Genomic DNA, 24,059 nt, shown 5'->3' on the forward strand with positions numbered 1-24,059 from the left:
TGAAATTCGCTAGTGGTGAGTTCAGCTGACATACCTTTCACGTCTGTAGCACGTCCCCATCTCAGTGGCAGGCATATCTTGTTGGAACCTCTGACTTATGGTCTTTGGATTATTAAGTTACCTGTGCTTTTAATGAGCAGGCTCCAAATCACCCCAGCACAGGGCTACCAAGGTAGCTAAAGGTTGGATCACCTGACACATGAGGAGAGACTAAAAGAAAGTTAGGGAGTGATCCTCCTCCTGCCTTCAGCTACTTGATGGGATGTCATAGAGAAAAAGGAGACAGACCCTTCTCAGAGGTACACAGTGACAGGGTAAGAGGCAACAGAAACACAGGAAATTAAGTGTAGATATCTGGACAACATTTCACAGTGAGGTGAGGTGTGAAAATTTCACAATGAGGTGGTCAGTGACCAGGCACCTGTAGATGTTGTCTGATCTCCACCCACGGAGATATTTCTGTACTCAGCCAAATAAGGCATATCTAGGTTAGTGGCCCTTCTGAGAGTAAAAGGTCAGGCTCAGACTACAGAGGTGCTTTCAAACTGAAGTTACTCTGCCATTCTCTGCAATTGAAATTTCACCAGATGCAGCTAAATCTGCAGCTATTGAAAACCCCAAAGACAGATATCTGCAACTATTAAAAACCCCAAAGACAGACATCCCCAAAAATCTCAGGCATTTAAACAAAAAAAAAAACCCCAAACACTGCAAACCATGTAAGTTCAAGTTTGTAAGCTTTCTCTGCTGATGATACAGTCAAAATTCCTTAATGTATCTGATGATGACATGATTTTATAAACATCAGGCTGTCAGAAAACACTATTCAGTCAGGAAAGTTCATTGCAAACTATGGTCACAATAAAATCAATAGAATTGACAGCACTGAGTAAGAGATGAGACTTGGGAATGTGCATTGATGCGATCTCTGAATAAGCCCATGTGAAATACACACTGAGTGAATCCGAAGCCCTGGCATTTAACCAGCATGGCATTTAACCAGGCTGAGGAGATAGTCCACCTGCTCGCACCTTATACAGCTGTTGCCTCTCCTGCACTGTTTCCAGTGCAAGCTGGTGGCATTCCCTGCAGCCAGAGACCTGGACAACTGCATGTTTTCCTGGGAGCTCAGTCTGGGCTGATGCATCCCTTCTGGCAGCTGAAGAGGATGCAGACTCCTGCCAGGTGGATCCCATGGCTGGGCTCCCTCTCCCTGATTCAACTCACCTCCTGAGCACTGAGACTGTACCCTCCCTGCTTGCCCTGTATGCGTGAACTGCCTGGCCAGCTGTCCCGCCCTGCTCTTCCCACAGGAAGCGCCCTGTTTGCCACACTTCTGGTCGTCGGTGCTCCCAAAGGGCAGCTCTTGTACTGCAGGGTGGGTTGATTGGCCCCATCACCCTTCACTCTGGCCCCATGAGTCAGTGTGGTGTCACAGCTCACGAGAGGCTCACATTTCACCTGCACTGGAGGTGGGAGGGGAGCTGGGGCTCTGTCTCTCCCTGGGCTTTTTACCTTCACAGTTCTTCACCAGTTTGCTGGTGTGATCGTCCACTCCAGAGCCCTTCATCTTGGCATCCTACACTGAGATGGAAATTACTCTGGTATTTAACTGCCATCCTCGCCCTTCACTCCACCCTCGATGAATCAGCACTATGTCAGAGTTGGTTGGGGTTTTGGTTGTTTTTTTCCCCATGAATTTACAGATCTTTGATATTTAGCTTCATAAAGTGAGTTCCAACTAGATGTTCTCTCATACACCCTCAGGGAAACATACAGTTTGCTGAAGTTCTGCACCCAGCTGGAAGGAACAAAGTCATCTGGAGACATCTTGTTACATGTTTGAATTATGCACAGGTCAGTGGGTGAAATAGTAGAAAAACCATGACTGTATGGAACATATTCTCTAAGGGAGAGTGAGGTACAATTAGTACTGTATCCTTGAGGATCTTGTGGATATATATGCAGAATAAATGTAACCCTAAATGCTCTACAGTCCCCTGTGGCTGTCAGCATAGTGGGAACACCCTCTGGCAGAAGGTCTACTTCAAGAAGTTATATGAAAGCAAGAAATATTGAAAAAAAACCCACAAAACCCAACAAGCATGACATGGTGACTTTGAATTGGGTCACAAGTAGGCAGAGTAGGGGTGTGGCCCAATTTTCAGTCATAATTTTATGAAGCGGTGACAATATTTGATTGTTCATTTTGGTGTATTTGTACTGATAAAAAAAATATGCTTTCTGTAACACAATTCCTATGCAAGTAGCCAATAAATTATAGACCTTATTTAATGGTTTTTTTGCAGTAATCTGCTTCAAGATCCCAGACGTAGAACAAGAGAGAAATCTCTGAATAAATGCATTTGGGGCTTTTTATCTCATGTAATTTCTAGAGTGTTTTCAAATGCAATTAACTTCATTGTTGTAATTCAGGAAAAAACAGCTGTCAAAGACCGAACACTTTCTTTGTACACCACAAGGAGGTGCAATTGATCTTTGTTCTGTCTTTTTGGTTGTTTTATGGTGTGTTGGTTCTGTCTTTTCCATTTTGGTGGTTTTTTTTTTAGTTTCTTCTGCACACTTCTAATGCCAGTTAATGTCCCATGGTCTTAGATGTTTCCTTTAACACTTCCTTTATGGTCTTAGAGGAAAACAGTACACAGTCAGTATTGCTTTTCTTTTGCTTCTCACTAAGTTCTTTGCATAGCACAGCTATATCAATTTCTCATCAGTGTTCCTGTTTCCTTGCTAACTTCACACCCCACGTGCTTTTTGCTGATGCAGGAAGAAAAATAGATCATGGCAAAATTCCCAAACCATTCTTGTGGTATTGAGATTTTTTCACTTGCAGAAAGTGTGGGAGTGATAGTAGTATTAGTAGTAATAAGGTATGAAGTTCATAAGATAATTCTGCACTGTATGGACAGAGTTCTGGTTCAATGTGAGGAGCATTTGTGACTATCAGTTCTGTTGAAGTTATTAATAAAAATCTGCATTATCTACTATAGATCGGTTGTCATCCATCTTGGTCTTTGCTATAGTAGGTAAAAAATACTGTTCATTGTAGTACTGTTTGTCATCTACACAAACCAAGTGCAATCAACTACTAGCAAGTATTATTAGCAAGTATAAACATTATTTATTTGTAAAAATATTGTTGTAATCCACGAGGCAAAATCAGTCGTATTTGTACTTAACTGTATTTCTCTAGCATGTCTTGTGTGGTAGGAATAAAATAAACCTATTTTCTTCCCTGAATTTTATCTAACATTCATGATTTTATGGACATGAAAAACATAAGGCCAAAATGTAATGTCCCAAAATATTTGCGCTGACAGCAACACCAATAGAGTTGAAGACAACAAGTATACAAATCACTTTACAGACTCTGAGATCATGTCAGAGAACTCTGTGTTGTTACTGACAGCTTTTCATACTGATGCAGTTTCTATTTCTTCAGCTTCCTTGTGCTGACTGCCAACAATATCTATTGTTAAACTCATTTCTGTTTTCTTTTCTCTGCAAAAGTGTTGCCTCTTTTCAATCTGAACTGTTAACTGATTCTCAGGATTCAGCAAATATTTTTTACTTCACTCATGTTTTCCAGTAGGAGGAAAACATGAAATCAGAAGCAGAACGGCTTCAAAGCCATTCCTTGAGCATATCTACAAAGTTGCACAGATGTGCTGTTCGTCTTAGAATTTAAGTAATTTTTCTTTGGCTCACAATCCCTTGATTATTTTAGTCAGCACTTTATCCTGATCCTCTTGCTTAGGTCTTCCTTTGAAAGAAGCACTAACAAGACTAATCTGATTGAGATGATAATATCTTTGCCCCAGAGCTCCCTTAAACAGTGCCTTAGCTATTACATTTTTGCATTAGTCTTTAAGCCACTCAATTCTACTCACACCTCTCCACATGTTTGAAGTATGCTAGCTTTCATTGTTCTTAGCTATCTGTTCTCACAACAGAGCTTTATTGTTTCTTTTATTTACTCGGTGTGAAAAGGCATGATTACATTGTCCTATTACTTTTCTCTTAGCCTTTCTATACAATAAAGGTATATTCTCTTTTGTTCCTTGCAAATGTCATAATTTGCTTATTACTAACCTTCCTGAGGTTAATAGACTCTTATTGACTCAACCACTGTAATGGAACCAAATTTATAGTATTCTGTTGTTTTCGAGTATCATTTAGTTGATTAAAAAAAAAAAAAAAATCTGAAGGAAACCTGGTTCGATTTATCATTTTCTTATCCTCAAAAGACAAAAATGCATTTAGAAGAAGGGTGTACTCTTATTTGTATTCTTAAGAAGTCGGTAATGATCCGGCACATAAAAAATAATGTCATTTGTCTGGTACCAATGCAACAAGAACTAAACTCCTAACCCTTTGATGATGTATCATTTTGTTCCTTGTCCCTGCATGATAAGAGCCACCCCAAAGTCTGAGTTGAGACCTGGCGGTCAAAGTAAAGAAGAAGATGCAACTGCATAGACGGTGCAAACAGGGGCAGGGAACCTGGAAATTAAAAAAGAGATGCGTAGGGATGGGATCAGGAAGGCCAAAGTGCCCCTGATTTCTGTCAGTCAGAAAAGGAAGGTTAAAGAAAGCGTACCCCTACTGATGGTTGAAAATGGTGGCCTCATATCAACAGATAAGGAGAAAACTGAGGTACTGAACAATTTTTTTTCCTCAGTCTTCTCTGACAACCGCTGTCCTCACTCCTCTCTATGTGCCACAGGTTCTCTTGAAGAGGAGGAAAGCAGCTTCACGTTATTTCAAAAAGTTTGGACTGAAACCGCATGTATAGAAAACAGCGCCTTAAGGACACCGGGAGCCATCTACACTGTGGCTCAAGCGCCTCTGCATTTCAAAGGATAGTCTTAAGCAGTATGGTCAAGACTCATTCTGTATCATTCAGTCTCAGGAGCCAAGGGTTCTCTGGAATAGATGACTTAGGGTGTCACAACATAGCATGGTGTTTAGGAATGGATTTTCAGACTGTAGCATTCAGAAATTTAGTGTGAATTGCTCTATTCTGTCTTGAATCAGAATAAACTGTGGAAAGCAAATAGTAGATGGTGGGAAAACAGGAGGAAGGAGTGAGAATCCTCCGAATTCTTTAGAGCCCAGGTTAGTTAAACAGAAATACAGAGCCTCCTAACTGAAGTCTTGAACTGAAGTTCCAAGGAGTAGGCGGTTTGGATTTTCAAATAGCCTCATGTATTGCCTCAGCTTTTAGAGGAATTTTGAGATTACAGGCAATGGAAGTCTGAGCACTCCAGCAAGACTGCTATCAGGACTCCAGGTAAGCTTGTCTTCTTTCTTTTACATTACATTTCTTTTACACTATTTTGATTGACATTCCTTTTTTTGCCAAAAAATATCCTTATTAGGCCAGTGCAGTGCTGTGGGGAGAACTCTCCAGCAGGAATTTTGGCCTCAGGCGTAGTTCCACCCCCCAAACTAGAAATGCAAATCGAATGCTTCCAAAGGCATGGCATACTTCTTCCTGAGTATTCAAAAAGCACCTTATCTTCTTTGATTCCTTTATGCCTTATTCTGCCTCTTTAACTATTACTGTACTGAACAGGAATTGCATGCTAGAAATGTAAGAATATTATTTATATTTAGTTCTGCAGTCACGTCAGTAAAAGGGACACAATAGGTTAGGTCATCCAGCCTTCACTGAAGCCTGCTCTAATTCATTCTAGTGGATGAGTTTCAGGATGTTCTTATCCTCTAGCTAGTTCAAGTATGTCTGGTCATACTGTAATTATTCTTCATCTCAGTGATCACTGAAATGTACTTCTTGGACTTGCATTCTGCTCACATCTAATCACTATGTACGTCAGAAAGTATAAAAGATTCCTTATATTCCACTCTATATCATTCCTGAAAATGTTTTGTATCCTTAGAGAAGAAATAATGCAGGGACCCTTTTTTTCCCTTTGAAATCATCCATTCTAAGTCCCTAAAGTCACTAATTTTCTGTGATATTCACAAACTAGAGCCCGAGGTTACACGGTGGCAAGTTAAGCAGTAGTAGATACTTAACTGCAATATTTGATCACAGATTATTTTAAATCTCTGTGTTTTCAAAAAGCCTATGTTGCAGGAGTCGTAGTTTCTGTTAACTTCCAGGTATCTTATTATCTCAGTTTCTTATTTACTTTGTTCTGACACAGACCTCTTTTAAGGTTTCTGATTCACAACAATGTTACACTACTTTTATACTGAATTCATCTCTATGCTTAGCAAAATGGACTAACGAAGTGGTGTTATCATTTTTTTACAAATTTTTAATTTCAAAAGATTTGAATAATATCATTACCTACTCATTTAATTCATATAAAAATAAAAGCACACAGACAAGCCTTATACTGACTTTGAGCCTGGAAAAGTGCCACCCTGTATGTTGAAATCGCTGCAAAATTTCATAGCTTTTAGTAGTATAACAAAAAGCAGATGCAGAAGACAGCCTAGTAAGACAAGTAAATCATTAACAGTCTCTGAACATGTTATTACTTTATGAGATTAAGAAACTCCCGGACATTGTTCAAATAGCACACCAATATAATTTTACTCTTAGCAGGTATAGAACAAAGGTCATTCTTATTTGTATTAGTACCTGAGTTTAAATTACATTTACAATCATCACACCACCCCCATATCAGTGTCACTTCACTGATATATTATTTATGTAAAAATCTGGCTAAGAGCATGATTTCCAGATATCGCTCCTAAATATAGGCAGTGTTTAAGCTATATATCAACACACAGAGGTAGCTTTACAGTTGTTCTGTGTCTGTATAGTTTTGAACAGGGTTCTAGACATTTCTCATACAGATATATTAAAGACAACCATGGTGAGACAACTATTGACGAGCAAAGCAAAATGTTCCAATGCAATCTCAAGGTGTATATATAAGGTAAAATAGTCACTTCTACAGAAAGGGTAGAGATTATTTTCAATTGCTGTTGCCTGATTCATCTTCATTCTGAATTTCTAGCAAAGAGCATTCCAACAGCCCGGAAATATAATTATGTCTTTTAAAAGATTGAGCAAAATGAAGCTGATGAAAATTCCCCAGTCAGGCTTGTTTTGATAGGGTATGTTCAACCTGGTTCCCATGAATTAAGAATCCAGACAGAACCTTTCCTTGAATGTTAAGAAACATTGCTGCAAGGAGTAGAGTAGGGCACAGTTCTTTAGATTGGAAAAATAGTAAATAGCCCAAACAGCTGTAAGTGATAATCTGCAGTTTATCATTTATTTTTTATGGCCTGTGACGTCAGTTGCCAGTTTTCTCATTTAACTTTAATCTTCCATGCTGAGTAGAGAATGATTATTTAAAAAGTTAAACAATAATCTTCTAAATTAAGGGCAATTAAGAGTGTAGTAGCCTGTATTCAAACAACCTTCTGAACTCCATGAAGCACCTTCCTTAAGCAATATATGGTTTTGTGTTTGAGGCAAGGAATTGTGAAGAGAGATACCTGCCCATAGTGGAGATAAGAGGTTTTAGTATCCCAGAATGAAGGATTTTGGTAGCTGTAAGCTGAGGATGGGGAAGAATAGGATCCCTATTAAACTGTATGTTGCCTGGAACTCTAGGATCGTGGAGTTAGAAGAACAGAGAATATTTTATCCTTGAGGTTGTAGCAATGGATGGGTGAAAATGTGAAATAGGAGGTAGGTCCCTATCTTTTGTATCACTACATGTCCCTGTCTCCTGGCGCTTGGTCAGGTAAGCTAATACCACCCTTCCATGTACATATATTCAGAAAACCTGGACTTTAATGCTAAATTAATTTTAACCTTATATTTTAATGGATTGCAAGTTCATAGGTTATAATGTATTACATGCCTTAGCGCAAAGACATTTGCCAAAATACACTCAAGTGAAAAGCAAGGCTGCCTGTAGAATCCCTTCATGTTTTTTTGTTGGTTTTTTTTTGTTTTCAGGATTTTACCTTCGATATAATTTTGATACTTAGCCTTTATTCTTTAGATATTTTTCTTCAGTCAACTGGTTTCTAAGCATTTTGAAATCTTACACAAACATTTATCCCCTATTTAGTTGCAATGATGCATTTATAGAAAACACTTGGTTACCTGAGACCCAAACTTCTGTTTCGTATACAAGCACACACTTGAAAATCTGTGCAAGAGTTTGGTTTTAGCAGCCCACTTGGGGTTTTTTTCTGAGAATGGTCAATACCTCGTCCCCGGTTATAGTGTTTTTCAAATTAATTTAAAGTTCTGTTAAACCAGTGCTTATTCTGAAATCACTTCTCTTACAACAAAATTTACAGACATTAGATTGTTCATATTTGTAAAGGTCATATTCACTTGCTGCACTAGCTAGCTTAAATTAATGAGCATCAATTTAACAGTGCTGAAGGAGAGAAACTTTAGCAAAAGAACAGAAAAGAAATGCTGACAGTGAAATCTAATAAGATAAGGAACTAGTGCCTGCAAGTTAAAATCTACCTAATAAATCTTAATACACAGGAATCCAAGTAAGTTAATCAGTGCATAATACATTAAATTCTGCCTGCAGTATTCCAGCAATAATTAAATGGTATTCAGGATTACTCAAGAAAACTTTGTAGAGGAAAAGAATTATCTATACACACAACAGTCAATAATTCCAACACGTATTGTGAAACAGAAGATAAGGTAGCTTAAAAACTCATTTGGAGATACAGAATGAAATAAAAATTATAATAAATAGATATTTTTGTTATTACTATTTGAAAAGCCCCAAATGAAGAAGAAATTAAAAAGACATCTGACATTTCTATGAACTAACCCCAGCTTCTGTTGAACAGCTTGAGCAGAAAAACAAGTAAGCAAAGTCAATTAAAGTAGGCAGGTTGTTAATGTATTTACTACATTGTAATATAAAAATTATTTTCCTAATTGAACACTGGACAACTCTTATCAAACTTCTCCAGTCTCTTACTAGTTAAAGGAGGTATGTGCAAGACTTCCTTCAGGAATATTTACTCTACAGAAATTAGGATAGTTTAATTACAGTATTAGGCCCCATAGTAAGCCAAGCATTCATATTTTTTCTGCAAATGGTCTTCATTCTAAATTGTATTCTACAAAAATGCAAACTAGCATGCTGGTCTTGCTGTTGAGGGTGAAAAGAGGAACTTTTCTCCAGTCGAGTTGTGTAAATACTAACTGATTTCCTGAAATATAGTTAATTTTTACTTTTCCATGTATTTCCATTTCATACTAACAATTTTGAAACAACTGTAGGGTTTTGGTTTTATTTTTTTTAATGTCTAGTGACAATTTGAAAACTCCTTGGTCAGCCACCAGTATTAGAGATGTACGTACACAGAGTCTAAATAGGCTTTGCTCTGTCTGTAACAGCACCAACAGCACATTTGTAATTAAAGTCTGGCCTTTTTTTTCGTAAATATATTTTAGCTCAGAACTTAACACCTTTAAGTTTCCCTCATTCACTTTTCTCACTTAAATTGGTTATCAGATTAAGACCTGATCTTCAATACTAAAATGGAATGGCAGACAGGAAAAGGAGTAAAAAACTACACACACTTCCTTTGCTCCTACAGCTCCTACTGTTTGGGGTTTTTTATCTGTTGAAGATAGAAAAAGATAACCAGGAATAAATGTTGAGCTTTCTTTCCTTGATGTATTGTTAGAATAACTGGTGTGCTAATGAAGGTAACATTATGTGAAGCAGGAAAACAGAATTTTAGGAAAGGCAGAAGTGGCATCAGAGGAAGAATGGTTGCAATTATTTGGCATATCTCTTCACAAAATAAATTGTCATTATATACTTTGGATTCAGATGCCAATTAAGATACCATGTGAAAAGTGCTACCGATATCTATTAAAAGAAAACAAAACTACAAGAAGTTTCACATATAATGGTTAAAAAAATTACCTGATTATTAATACTTGGAAATCCAACCAAAGCATTTTTGATAATGTAGCATAAAAGTCCAATCTCATCTGCTTTCACAAAAGCTTAAGGGCTTAATCCTGATTACACATGTTATAAATTGAAATTATTCCACCCTTAGTCTGCATTTGCTAAGTATGAATGTAGATTAAATGAGAACTAAGCCCTAAATTACTTTGTTTTCCTTTATTCCAAAGAGACTGTTTGCAAATACTACCCTGACAAACCCTAACTATGTGCATAGCATTTCAAATAGTCAAAGTACATTGTGAATAGTAATGAACTGGCAGTATGAGTCTACTTACTACTGCAATCTTTCAATTAACTTAATCTGAGGAAATTCAGCTGTAATAGTTAGCTCTCGAATTCAATAATTTTTTATCACAAAATTCCTGAGCATCAATGGCTGTGCTTGACAACATCAGTGTCAAAAATTAATCAAGATGCTCAAGAGGGATTGTTCAAGTGCAGGCAAGTGCCTTATACCTGCCTGTTCCTTTGGGTCTGCTCCTAATGTATTGGCGGCTATAGAGCTGCCTGAGTGACTGGCTCAGAAACCTTCTTCACATGAGTATGGCAATTCATTCCCTCTCACATCAAGAGCACTAGGAAATTCCTAAGTTTTCTAAAAGAATAGTTTAAGAAAATTCCTTCTAGTATAGAGTGGAAGAAGGCAAAATATGGCCTTTAGCAGCCAAACAGAATCTCTTGTGATCCAATAATAAATCCAAAATCAAAGAAGTGATTTCCATGCCATTTTCATTGTAAAAAGAAAGTTTGCATTTATCTGCATAGCCTCAGCAGTTATAAAACACTAAATTGGATAATGCACACTTCTTACTGTGTTTTTTTCCACACTCTCTGAAGTCTCAGGCAGGAGTCTTCACATAGGGGCTCACTGGATTCCCACATAACAAGGTTTTCAGAAACCTTTAATGAAATGTAAAACCAGCCTAAGTGTGGTTTAGTGAGCAATCACAATACATATGGGACTTTGCTTACCCCACAACTGGGTAACTGTTGAAAGTGGTTTTTTATTTCATGCGTTTTCCGGTAATAGATTTCCAGAGAAACTTTTACTACACTTAGAATATGTATTGCTTTTTGAAAGCAAATTCTAATTCTGAAGTGATTTGCCCAAGACGTTCATGTCAAGTATTATGCAGAAAACATTACTAATGGTTTGACTTTGCACACTTCTCAAAATGCAAATTTTGTTTGAATGACTTGAGGATAACTACACAAATTTAAAAAAAAATACTTTGATGTAAAAGAGAAGAATGATCAAGTCTATATTATTCATTAGTATTCAAGCTGTAATGAAGGACTGTTGCAGGTAAGTGTGATAGAAAGTTTTTAGCTGGTGTAATTTCAATGATTTTTAACACATACCAGTAATCTGAATGTAGTTTCTTGTTATTTACGCTGTGTTGTACAAATTTCTCCATTTTTCTACATCAGGACTACACCAGAAGTCTACTTTTTTACTTATTTTCTCTTTTTCACATGAAATGAATTTGTGTAAGTTGATGATGATTTTGGAGTTTGTTTCTATATATTTTGGAAAAACTTTTATGTCCCAAGAAGCTGATTTTTATTTTCTGCAATTACTGTGTCAGTTTAGAAAGGGACAGACTAATCTAACATTCATTTTAGCAAGCTATTCCAGTAAGCAGACTGGCAGAAGGTGCAAGTTATGGTTGTACCCCTTCCTTATGTCCTCAAAGCTCCATCCTCCCTGACCTTGACACAGAAGATATCAAGCTTCTACCCTTCTCGACTGATGGAGAGACCAAATGTACATGATGCCTAATCCTATGGCAGCCTAGTTTCCAAAGTCTCTCAGGAGTTGTAAACCTACATTTCTGGCAGTCTTTTGTGAAAGCGTACCCATGGCTAGAATGGTCTGTTACAGCTTCACTTAGTCAAAGAGGAGTGATACACTTTTCCAGTCCAGTAATACATTAGCTATGTAAATATTTAGCATAATGTGTGTATGTAACAGGTTTAATGTCAGTTCTCTACAGAAGTGTCCCTTTTTTTCTGCTGGGAATTCAGCCAAATTGTCATCATTTTCTGTTTTTCTTCTGTTTTCTCATGAATACAATTTTTCAGGTGACATACATTATTCATATGAATTTACGAATGTGCATAAAAGTCTCTTTGATAAGGGAAAAAATGATTATATACTGCAGAAGACCCATTTCAGAAAGTTAAGTTTATTTACAGCTATGTAAATTTGATCTTACACAGATGCAATAGAGTAGGGTTTGCCAGTGGCAGAAAATGAGACCAACTGGGGGTTTTTTTGTCTTGAAAAATCTCTGTGTGTTTTTAATAATTACTGGGGAAAACTGATTTTTAACTTGTGTGCTTTTCAGTGCAAAGAGAATGAATGTTGGCATGAGCACAGATTATCTATATTCTAGATAATCAAGTATAAAAATAGTAAAATAGTTCCCTTTTTGGCATCCTGCACTCAACTGACTGTCTTACACTACAAGCAGCACTATATGTTAACCATAGCATGGCTCCTGTAAAATACTGATCCCTAGTCTGTGATTTGCACAGTGAAATGCAGCAGTCTAAATACCCCCACTGTTATAACTTATTTACTTTGTATTTTTGAAACATGACTGTAAGTTGAAAGTCAAATTTACCCTACTCAGAACAAAAGTATAACCTACTGGGTTTACATTATTAAGGGCAATAAACTTTAGTATGTATACTTTTTTTTTTCTTTTAAGTAATCACTTTTGAGGGATGTAAAACACAACTGTCCTGTAGCTATGTATGTGTTCCTTCAGATCTGTCTTTGCTTGATTCTAAATCTTCTGGTAGTTGGCTTGTAATTCTCAAGGGGAGAACTGTTTAATGGTAAGCAGAATATTCTCCACTTCTTTTGAATTTTAAAGTAAAAATCACATTCTCCTTTTTTTCTTGGCCTTGTGATACTTTCTTTGCTTTGTGATACAGCTAGACTTAGGCACAGGTTAAAATAAAACATCCATAAGCATACCTACAACAGCTTCACATAAAAGTTTTCAAGTGAGGTACATTTGCACGTAAGCAAATTCTCTGCCCTATGTGTATCAAGATATATGCACGTGTCCACAGAAAGAATATTCCTGTAATTCTGGAAACCTATAGTCAAGAGCATGTTTGTCTTATGATCTGTTGCAGCCCTACCTATTTGTCAATGATGCATGTTAACATCTTTGGTATCACCAGTGTCACTTGGTGATTGCAAAGATACAGATTCTCATATATTAAGATCCAGAAGTGAGGCTCGTTATTGTTTGGCTGTATCACTGAATGCATTTTGAAAGCTAATGTTTGCATCCTTCTTATTCAGGACATTTTCCACTCCCTACAAGAAACAAAGCCTTCTGCTGTTAATGAGATGAAGATGTGAAAATTTTTAAAGTTATTTTTCCCTGAGTGAAGTGTATGTGTCAAAAAAAATCCTGGAAAAAAGAAAAAAAAGTGAAAGAAAACCTTGTTAGAAAGTTTTGTGTCCCTTTAGCTGAGTTTGTAATTAAACTTGGTTTTGTGTTCAATTTGAAAAAAAGTGTTGTAGGGCCCCTCTTTCCTGTCCTTCCTCCCCAGCTCCTTCTCCCCTTCAGCCCAAGCCTGGGCTGTGTCCTAGCACCCTGTGCTCCCACCATCGCTCCGCTCTCTCTCCTGAAGATGTCCGAGGTGGTTAGGATTTGTCAGGTCACACCTCAGCCTGTCAAGATGTGGCGCCTCCTTTGTGCTGCTTCAGTCCATCGCTTCATTTCATCTACACAGAGCCTGGCGACAAGCTGCCCTTGTTAGACGGAAGTAACCACAGCCAGCCAAAAAAGAGCCGGCTATTTATTTCCCACTTACCTGTCACATCCCCTTGTCTGTTGTTAAACCAGCCAGCACTTTCACTAACCCAAACCAGGCAGCATTAGACAGGCAAGAATATACATGCATGTGTGTCCACAGAAGTGTCCAAGCACACACAGGCGTGGAGTCCAACAACAGGTTCTGTATTTGGGCTGAGGGCAGTGGGGGCAGGGCTTCATCCCCAGCCCTCACCTCTCCCACCACCCTCCTTTCTCCTCTTTCTCTTCCAGCTGCATGCTGCCTACCAAAACTCCTGCTGACCCAGCCCAGCTCTGTTTTCAGCGTCTTCCATGTCTCTGCATGTTGTTTTCCCAGTATTTCCCTCATCTCCCCGCCTTTGACTCCTTCCCTCACCTTCCCCTCCTTGACCTGACATCATGTTTTCTCCAGCTTACATTTTTCTTTCAGCCTGGCTTACAGTGATGCTCCCCAGCTTGACCTTTCCCTTGTCTTCACCAGCTTTCTCCACCTCTCCTATTCCTTCCCTGGCTGTTACCACTCCTCTTTCCTTCTGCCCACTCTGAAACTGGAGAGGGGATATGTGTTGAAGAGGTGAGGTCTTGCTTTTTGCAAGCCATATAGCTTCAGCTGCAGCAAACATGCTGCCATCATCCCCTCTGCCTCCAGCAGCCTTCCAACGCTATCTCTACATGCTGAGAGGAGACCCCAGGCATAGAAATGTGGGATTGTTGGCCAGAGTATTCTCCTGGGACTGGGGCAAAAAGACATCCTTCTAAACATGACACTGCACAGTATGTGCATACCTGAAACTCAACTCTTATTTCATACTTGCTCCACATTAAAGTTGATCATTGCCATTTTGTAATAGGTTGTGCTGTCAAGCCCAACAAATAACCTACTGGTAACAGCAGTGTGAAAGCAGAATTAAGACAGCACTGAATGTATTTAAGATCAATAGGCATTCAGATTTGTGTTTTTACATAGGAAATCTTCAGAAAATATGTTGTACTATATTCCCTATAAATATATCTATACACAAAATAATTTATAACAGTGAAAGTGAAAAGTGAAAACCTCTTGTGTGTGAATGTTTCGTAGCTGAGAAAAATAATACTTTGTTTTTAAACTCAGGTCATTCAGTTCTACCTTCCTCTTTGCTTATGTATGCCTATTTCTAACTCTTAGCATAAGGAAAACTATATTTAAATTTGTTTGGTGTAGCACAACAAAACCTGATATTTTCCTGGCATTTTTTTGAGGCTTAGAGAGAACAGACCACAAGTAGTTCCATGAGTAGTTTATTTGGTATTTTGCCAGCAAAAATAACTGCATCATTAAATTGTGGGTACATGCTGGAGAAAGCTGTTGATAGCAGAGCAATAGCTGGATTTTGGAATCTGAGCTGTTCTCCAGAGGGTGCTGAAGTATTTCCTCACAAGCAGGAATCTGACTTCGGTACGATGTTAGATTGCTTATATTTCTTTGTTAATGTTGCAAGATATCTTTGCCTTTACTTGGAAATTAAGGGCAAATCTGTTCTCAGGCCTTTCTTCTCTCCTACTTTTCACTCTAACTGTATTTACACCTCCCTTCCCCCCCTTTTTTTTTTCTTTTCCTTTCTCCATCCCCTTTAAGTTGTAATTCAATCTCTTCCAACTCATGATCTCTTTTCTCTTTTTGGCAATCCCTCCACCCTCTCTCTCTCATTAGTTTAACTTGAGTTAATTAGGAATAGTAGGCAGCCCTCAATCTGTTATGTGTTAAAATAGAACAATCCAAAACAGAGAGGCACAGACACAACTATGTGATTTCATTGTCTAAGGGAGACAGAAAACCAGTGGGGATTCTCTTATCTAGACTAACATCTTCCCAATGGTTAATCTAACTGGCTTTAAAATGTTCCGCAAATGCAGATCTTGGATAACAATCTTTCCCTGTTTCCTTTCCTTTTTCTTTTTTTTTTTCTCTTTTTCATTTCATCATTGGCAAGAATGAGTGAATTGGATTGACATGGAGGTGACAGAAGAAGAGAAATAGTCTACACGTCAAAATGACAATGTGTATTACATGGTTAACAGAATGAGTGGTACGTGCAATGGCTGCGGGTATTTTCATCTGCTATGTTGTACAATAAGCTCCTTTATTTTCCCAAGTGTATCATCAAGATCACTCCCAATTCAATGCAGATTAAGTGTTTGCTTGAAGGATCTCTTTCTGTGAGTCATATCACTTGATAAATGTGGACCTGAAGTAAGAATCTAAGTATTCACTTGTGCTGTTACTGAACTGTCTATATATAGAGGTCATGCCTGATACTCTGACTGTACTGCTGATCACAGACGTTAGGGCAGAGAGTCCTGTGGAAGTGAAATATAATATATCTGAGAAATCAAGCCCTGGTTGTAAAGGTAAGGCCTTGCATTTTTGATAGACTACTAATACTAGTGTTTAAATGAAATGCATGCATAGGAAAAACAAGTATAACTGTGAAACTAACTCAAAAATACATACTTGTATGAGACGTATATTGTGCCTCTGTGTGCTTGTATTTTTATAGATGTGCATGTAAACACATAAATACATAAATTTAAGCCTTCCAAGAGAGTTGTGCAAGATTCATAGACTAACAACAGTCAGATTTACAGCAATAGTTATATTACATTTCTAATTTTTTATGTATGTACTTGCATGCATATGAAATTCTGTGGCAGTAATTAGTGTTAATAATTTATCAATTAATTAGCAATGCTAATGCAAATATGCTTTGACATTAAAAGAATTCCAGTGGTCTTTTTTGAAATTTGATACACAGGAAACAGAATGAAAAAAATATTTGAAAAAGGGAAAGAGAGACATTGAAAGCACAGCATTCAAAATGTCCTTATGTATATGCAAAGACAAATTAATTTCCTTTCTGCCAAAAACATCTCTTTGTGACAGAGAAAACATCAAACTACTGGGGCACAAAGGTAATGTGTAATAAAAGAAAAAGTATGAGCTTGATTGTCAGAACATAGAAGAAAGTTAAAGCATTGGAGAAGATATTACCCCGTCAAAAAGACATCCTAACAGGTGGGGAAATGGGGGGGCAGAATTTCTAGCTGGACATAATAAACATGAGAACAAAGAAGAAGATGTTGTGCTAAGTTCAGGGAGTTTATGGTTAATACAGTGATCAATTACTTCCCCAACTATAGCTACAATTATGTACAAACTGTACTAGATCCAGTGAAGAAAGACAGAATTAGCCCTTATTGCAATCCTCTATTTGATCTCTTTTTAAATAATAACTCAAAAATGCAGTGATGGTTGTTGGCCTATTTTACACCACAAGTGAAAAATAGTATTCATTTTCTATATACTTAAAAGAACTTACAGTAACACCTCTGTTTTAATATTGATCATTTAGACTGTTTAATTTATACATTTTTTTCTTTCTATAAGTATTATTGATCCCAATGTGAAAGTTGCATAAGAAAAATGTATAAATGTGATTTAATAAAAATCTAGGGCATTATAAATCTGTACACTAGATTACATCAATAATTATATGTAGTTTTGACACCTGAGATTATATCAATTCCAGCTCTATGTGGATGATGAAATATCTTCAGGAAGCCATAAATCACATATGACCTCACACATAAAACCATTGTTTAGACAGAAAGTATAGTAGTAGGGAAAAAGAGTAAAACTAAATTAGTCTAACATCTATTCAACAGATACCTATAAGGCGTATACCTTTAGAAAGGCAAAAATAATTATATCACACACATAGCAAATATATTAGTGATATTACAAAAGTGAACTTCTTTATTACCATACATGCAGCAGACTAAAACCATAGCTTCTGTCATTCCTCATTGCTCTCCACATGTAAAAGTGATGTGCAAGCCCCTGAAAATGCTTTATGCCTATAACAGAACACACGTCAGTGCGACACGTACAAACCCCCTGTCTTCTATCAATATGTAAACTGGAAAGGCAAGAGTAGAAGAAAGGTAATGCTGGAGTCTGAGAAGAACCACTTCAGTGTGTAAGAAATTAGGGCAAGTATTTGTAGCAAGCTGAGTGGAATGACTCCAGAGATTGTTACACAACACTAAGAGGAATCGACAGTTGTGAATGTTTTCAATTCACTTCCAACTTATGAAACTTAGTCCAGTTTGCACAGCAAACTTGGTTTCATCCACACTGGGTGTGAGACCATCAAAGCTGCAGAATGTAGAGCAAAGTAACTCTTAAAATGCATAGGTAACTCAGGGGTTGCCATACCCTATGGATTTAATGGCATATAGCTAGTCGTTCATGTGGTCATTTAACCCAAAATATAACAAAAGTATAAAGCCAATGGTTTTAGAAATTATCCTTTAAGAATGACTGCTTCTATTGGTTTAATAACTTTGGTACTAAGCTCTACTGTATATCATTTTGGTGTGATGACAGTTCATAATGTGTTATTAACATTTGTTTGTATTGCAGTTGATTTTGCCTAGTTCTTGAGACATATAGAGATATATTGAGAAAGATAAATATACATATAGAACGAAACAATGGTATTTGGGGATTTGATATAATGTTAAAAATCACCACAGAACTAAAACTTAGACTAAGATATATTTAAAAATCTATTGCTTATGTGTTCAGACATTGCTAAAAACTACATAAAAACTAATAATGCTACCTACAAAAAAAATCCAGGAAAACAGAAAAGAGGTACTGAAGGAAAAAAGGCATCAAAGCTCACAAGTGTTAAGTCATAGCAATATTAATTCATGACCTCAAAAGTTTTGTTTAGGCTAACTATAGAAGAATAGTAACTATGATCAAAGAGAGGCATCTCACATGCTGACTCAGGAACATGCAGAATATTAGTCAAATTGCTAATTTTCTCAGAGGTCAGAGGCTCAGCAGAAAATTTTTGTGTTAATAGGCTTTAATGTGTTGATGGGGATATTGGAAAAGCATTTAAATAGTCAGAACAGCTTGCTATACACAGAAATATGCTACAATTTGGAGGTATCCTGACTAATCTTGCCTGTGGCAAGAAATTCAGATTAATTTGACCTTTGTCTTTAAATGCATTTGCATTATTGGACTGATGCTAAAAAAGTGTTATATATTGGACAACACATAATATATAATATATAAACGTTATAAATCTAACATTTTCTCATAAAACTTTAAGTCCACACTTTTAAATAAGGAAAAATCTTCCTAAAATTTGTATTTGAACAGATTATTTTCAGTGTCTGGGTGAGAATAGCAGAGCTAAGAATTGGCATGTCCTCTAACTTCACAAATGAAACAGAAAACTCTAAGAAAGGACTGCAAGGTCACAGCAGACGCGGGAATCACTTACACCTTTAGGACAGGAAGCTGCACTCAATGACAGCATCGTTCACAGACCCTGCCACTGTAAATAACTCTCACACATGGCATGGTCCCGTCTTCTGAACGCTGGGGTTTCTTTTTTCTGTATAGCAAACCCTTGTTTTAAGGACTAATGTGGCTGATATACCTGTAGTCTCAAATGTGATGCAATACAATGTAATTGTTCTAACTCTTAAATGAAGATTTCTTGCTCTTTGGATGTAAAAAGCTTGAGTTTTGGTTTGGTTTGGGTTTTGTCGCTTCTTCTATCTTCTAATTGAACCTAGAGGTGTCTAGGTAAACATTCACATTAAGATTTTGAATGGTGTCTGTAGTTCAGGTGAAAGTATTTTCTTTTTTCATCTTTGTACTGTACAAAAAGAAAAGCAATAAAGGAAATACTCTCACCTATTATCCAGATATATTTAAGTAAATTAAAATATTAAATATTAGAATATTAAATATAAAATATTAAATGTTTAAATATTTTATATTTTCATCATGGAGAGAAATACCTGAAATTAATAGGAGAAGAAAAAGCAGATGGAATCTTATTGCAAAGGAATCATCACCTTAAATATGCTTCCTCTTTTTGAGACCTGACCATCCCATTTCACAAACACTCCCTTTCTGAACCTCTGAATGGCATTACATAGAGCCTCTTCTTCTGCAAATGCTCATCATCAGGCAAAGACGTTTGTAGTATGAATATTCATGCGGAATTTTCCATGTTGGCTATCCAACTACAGGCACAAACTTATTTGACTAAATGTCTTTACATAATACTCAGGTTAGTACCTTTTCTTGACTGTTAACATATTGCTTAAGCCTTGAATTTCCATAAATGAATTAAATGTGTCCTGTCTATTAGCATTATTAAGTATTCCAGAACTAGTTAAGAAAGCTTAGAGAAAGGTAAGAAGTCCTGTCTTCAAGCAAGCAGCCTTTTTATTTTGTGGTCGTGTCTCAGGGAAAATGAAAAAGAACTCAGAGGACTTTTATTTGGAGATAACTGTAAAGTCACAACATGCTCAATTGGTTGGAATTCTAAAACTTTTTCCAAAACAAATTGCAATGACTTATTTTACTAAATATTCTTTATTGTTTTTGTATCAATTGAACAATGAAATATTGTACAAAATACATAACCTTAAGAATGTGTTGTCAGTGTATACTCTTGAACTTTACAGTACAATTCATGTCAAAATTAGAAGTCGGATAGCACACAAAGGGAATCAATTTGAAATATCTTGTCAAAACTTCATCACTTTTAATTTCATTTTTGCAGTTTCCACAGTGGTAATATAGCCACATAGCTATTCCTCTATTACCATTAAAAAAAAAAAAAAAAAAAAAAAAAAAAACCACAAAAATTAGCAGATTTTCTGTTGACTTACATTTAAAAGCATTATTTGTAAAGCTGTAGCTAAAGTAAAACCAGACAAGACACTATAGTCTAATCTAATAAAATGTTCAGATTATTTTGTTTTACATGCTCTCACAAAGAGAAGAAATGAGAAAATAAATTGTAGACTAATGTTGTCAAAACAACTTATGCTCTTTTTCTTTTAGAGCTTCTTACGTTGATTATTCTTCCATCCAAAAACTGCTGTCTATGATTAAATATTTCTAATTGTATTAGGTGAACTGAAAATGCAATTCTCCAAACACTGAACATTTCTGAACTGTGAGTACTAACTGTATCAATAAATCTACTTACATACTAAGTGACATCTCAATAGTCCCTGTTGACTTCATATGAACTTGCATGACTTTTCTAGATGGATGAACCTGGTCATCTAAAAATTATTCTTCCTTTTCTTTGTAAATTGCAGCAATTGAATCTCCTGTAGTTTTCCTCCAGAGAACAAATATTCTGCTGTTCTGTTAAGGATGATTCTGAGCAGAAAGATTTTTCTGCTTTTTGCAGAAATGTGACCATGTTTTCTTCTGCTATTAAGTGAGTGTCTTTGGCAATGCAGGACACTACAAATAAATGAATAAACAGACAGATTTCTGTTTCTAAGAACATGCAATATTGGGAGGATATGAGACAGTTACTGCACGGGTATTACACAATAATTACAAAATTTTTATTATTTTTTTATTTCATTTCTGACGAGAAATCAGCTACATGGATATTACTGACAAACTGTAGGCTGACACAGCTGGTACTGTGACAGAATAAACAAGAGAAGCGAGTCTCATGAAAAACAGATGAAAAAATCTAAGGATAGAGAGACAGAACTCCTTCCTGATACTTTGGTTGTTTTGATGCATAGAGTTACTTGTGAGAGAAGAGCAAAGTGGAGCGTATTCTAGAGTACATCTTATTCTACCTGCCAGTTTTACTGCTTACACTTGTAGAGTTCTGGAGTGATTTTAAAAAAGCTGAGAAAGAGCAGATTTATTAAAGGGACATGAAAGAGAAAGTGAGAGGTTTCAGTGTTAGAAAGAAGATCAAGAGCCCCTGTCTGGCGCCCGCTACGGTGATTAACCAATTAAAGTGGAAGGAAACAGACTTTAAAAATGCATTTTTTTGCAGTTTGAGACACAGCTCCAAGCAACTGACAAATTTTACAGTGGCTTTGGGAATATTGCTCTTCAAAAGGCACATCACAGAGGTATGGATGCTTATGCACTGAAAGAGAATGTGAATTGTGTGCTTGTGCTCTCGTTGACGTGGTGGAAGGAGAATTTGTCCATCATTAGTCTATAAGGGGAAAATAGTCAAAATGCAAACTAAGAAAGCAAAATTTCCCATTGAGGTCTTTTCTATATTTTTGCTTATGTTTTCTCAGCTTGTTTAAACAGTTTGAAACATACATTTTTCTTTGATTCTAATGCATGTCTTAACCCACAGTAGCTGTCTTCATCTCATCAAACCTTTCTTTGTCTTCATTAGCATTCTAAGTTTTAGCTTTATTTTGTTTCATAATCTCTACTATCTCCACTGCTTCTCCCTTTATCTGTTTTTTCACCTTTGGTTTGGTACAAGTTTTCATACTTGCCTATGCTGAATTAATATGAAATTTAAAGTGAAACTTTGAGATAACATCAGAATTTTACTCAATTTTGAGTTGAAATCATAACTTTCTTGACAATGACAGGAAAGGAGTAGTTTTGTGTAAGTCTTATCCTAAGCAAAACAACTGTGAATTTATGTTGTGAAAGACTGCCGTGGCCTGTAAAACTTCTCTGTCAGTGGAGCTTGGCAAGATAGCTAAACAAGAGAGTACTGGTATTTTGATTGTTCAAGTAGAATTTATCTCTTTAACTATAAGCAACTTGGTTTTCAGGGGAAGATTGTAAGGAATTAGTAGTAACTCTGTCTTTGACCACTGTCTCCTGCCTTTGATTCATTTTTGCCTTTCTGTTTTCTCCAGAATCTGCTGATCATCATAGAAAATTTCTGTTTATTACTATCATTATTACCACCACAGATACAACTTTGGGTTATCATCTAGGTAATATATATATTTAGTAGAAATTTTTGAGTGCTTAGTATAAGTGTAATTATTGTGCCTAACATTCTCACCACCAAGGTAATAAGTCAGAGTATATATATTTGACAAGCCTCAGCAGGATATTGAAAAATTCACTAAAATATCATAAACATGTACTGATTTTCCTTGGGAATATGAAATCTTGATGTTCTCAGCTCACGTACTCTTCCTTATACAAAGTGACAGCACCAGGCAGTATTTTATTTACTCATCTATGTAGTAAATGGAGCAGTCAAACCAAAATAGGCATGATTCTATTTTAGAACTTTAAAAGGATATTAAACTCCTCAGAGGTGTGCTATAAAGGTCTGAAGTTGTTTCTTTTCTTTGAACACTTTGGCAACAGCAGCCGTGTGATGCTACACACAAATGGTGTAAAAAAGGGTTTTATTTTCATTCTTAATTCTATAGATTACCAGTGCCCTGTGTACACTGACGATTAGAGCAAACTTTGGAGCATTAGCCTAAAATTACAAGATGTCAAATAAGATGAAATACAGTGTGAGACTGAAGGGCTGAAGGGCACTTTTCACTGTTTCGTGTGTTTATGGAAAGAAAAACAGAACACACCCTTCACTGCTCCAACCAAAAAAAAAAAAAAATCCTTAAAAATTGTGCAACAATTTTTCAGAATTACAGGAAATTACCTAACTTCTGGTACATTTTACCCGACTACACTGTTTGCATGTCAAACATCTTACAGAAATTACTAATAACTTTCAAATTTGTCACAAAATATATTCTTTTTTAAATGCATTTTTTTTAATTAAATGATACAGAAGACAAACGACTCCCTTGCAAGACAATAGAAAAGCTCTTGACAGCATTCAGTGGAATCTAGACTAATCATATCATCTTTCTAAAAATCATAGTCAAGTGTTTTAGCTGTTAATTCTCACTCACCAATGATGCTAATGAGTAGAATATGCAGCAAACGCATAAGAATTGGATTATAACTATGGCAAAGTAGAGAAAAATAGGAATTACAAATGAGAAGTTAATGTGATCAAATAGCTACATCTAAACTTGAAATTAAGATATGAGCTACACAGACGATAATGTCAGTCTTACTAATAACCTTAAAAGGAGAGTACATTCTACCAACAGGAAAACAAGGATTGTTCATAATGTGCTGCAAAAGTTTTATTCTATACTGGGATTACAATTCTGAGTCCTAGTCCGCCAGGGCATGACAATGACAATCTGACTGAAATCCTGTGTTCATTAGAAACATCACCCTCTGTCAGCATCCACAGAAACCTCCCTGAATTTTGCAGGCAAAGAGACGTCTTGCTTCCTGATAGTTGTTGGTTGGTTAGTTTAAGTCAAACTAAACAGCTGGGAAATAGAGGAGTTGGAAACCCAATGGCAAAATCATCCACTGGCA

General features: G+C 36.5%; 1 long non-coding RNA gene across 1 annotated transcript; it reads left to right on the top strand.

Moving 5' to 3' along the window:
- Positions 1–16,015: 16,015 nt before the first annotated feature.
- LOC128850471 (uncharacterized) lies at positions 16,016–22,634 on the top strand. Its single transcript, XR_008447880.1, has 3 exons — positions 16,016–16,201; positions 21,712–21,790; positions 22,553–22,634. It is a non-coding gene; the product is annotated as an uncharacterized LOC128850471 (long non-coding RNA).
- The last annotated feature ends 1,425 nt before the right edge of the window (positions 22,635–24,059 follow it).

The sequence above is a fragment of the Cuculus canorus genome, chromosome Z (genome assembly GCF_017976375.1).
Source record: "Cuculus canorus isolate bCucCan1 chromosome Z, bCucCan1.pri, whole genome shotgun sequence".
In the NCBI taxonomy this organism is placed as follows: Eukaryota; Metazoa; Chordata; class Aves; order Cuculiformes; family Cuculidae; genus Cuculus; species Cuculus canorus.